This window comes from Benincasa hispida, chromosome 1 (genome assembly GCF_027475165.1).
Source record: "Benincasa hispida cultivar pf3 chromosome 1, pf3_genome.v1.1, whole genome shotgun sequence".
NCBI classification, from domain to species: domain Eukaryota; kingdom Viridiplantae; phylum Streptophyta; class Magnoliopsida; order Cucurbitales; family Cucurbitaceae; genus Benincasa; species Benincasa hispida.
In genome coordinates this window covers 101,289,692-101,290,852 of record NC_143478.1, presented here as the reverse complement: position 1 = coordinate 101,290,852, position 1,161 = coordinate 101,289,692, and the positions used below count along the sequence as shown (strand labels likewise).

The 1,161-nt window shown below is 43.3% G+C and overlaps 1 non-coding gene across 1 annotated transcript; it reads left to right on the top strand.

The window, feature by feature from the left end:
• The first annotated feature begins 853 nt into the window (after positions 1-853).
• LOC150038916 (small nucleolar RNA R71) lies at positions 854-957 on the top strand. The gene has a single exon (XR_016527426.1). It is a non-coding gene; the product is annotated as a small nucleolar RNA R71 (small nucleolar RNA).
• The last annotated feature ends 204 nt before the right edge of the window (positions 958-1,161 follow it).

The following is a 1,161-nucleotide window of genomic DNA, read 5'->3' as shown; positions in this document are numbered from 1 at the left end:
TTCTTCTTTCTTCAAGATCTTTTCCACTTTGCAACGTCACCGTGTGACATTGCTCCTTTACATTGTTCTTCCCAGGAGTTTCAGTATTGCTAGGTAGAACTCCAAGCTGCCTATTTTTCAACTCGCTCGCTATCTGCCCTACCTGTATTTCCAGGTTTCTGATAGACGACGCCTGGCTTTTCAGCAACGCGTCATTCTGGGCTATGTATTCCTTTAATAGGTTCTCAAGCGGAGATCCTGAGCTCAATGCCTGTCCTTCTCTATTAAAGGGCTATTGATGTGGCTGATGCGTTGGTTGAAATGCAGGCGGCGGTCCTTGCCTTTGCTGTTGATTCGCCCCTAGGGTGGTGCTCCTGTTGATTTCCTCCTGTCCAAGAAAAATTCGGATGGTTTCTCCATCCAGAATTATATGTATTGGAAAATGGGTTTTTTTAATGAAGCATACTGACTGCGGGTTTTGTGGGCAATCAACATAAGAATGAGGATCTCTATAACCCACATAGGTAACCATGGGCTGCCCAAACGCTTCTATCTGATTCACCTTCTGCTGATTTGATGTGTTTCCTAGCGATATGTTATGTAAAATGTTGGTCATCGTAGCCAATTGTGCAGAAAGTGTGGCTATTGCGTTGGAGTTGATAGAATTAACATTCAGAGATCTCTTCTTCCTGTCAGCTCTTCCATCATACGTATCGCCACCCATTCAATGTTATGCTTAGCAATGCGGTCTAATATCTCTTTAGCCTCAGTGTAAGATTTATCCATACTTCCACCAGTTTCCATTGCGTCAACTGTCGTCTGCAATGCTCTATTCAACCCACCATAAAAAGTCTCCATTTGGATAGTTAATGGTAGTCCATGATTCAGGCAATTTTTTACCAATCCTTTAAAACGCTCCCATGCGGCGCTTAAGGTATCAGCTTCTTCTTGTTCAAAGTTCATAATCTCTCGACGCCTCCTCGCGTTGGTGGTAGGTGGGAAGTATTTTTGCATAAATTTCTCCACCAACTTCTCCCAGGTGGTGATTTTACAAGGCTCCAGTGAGCTTACCCATTGTTTTGCATCATCACGCAAAGAATAGAGGACATATAGCCTGATAGCCTCTGAGGTGATTCCAAGAATCACAAATGAATTACATGTTTCCAGGAAACGCTTCATGTG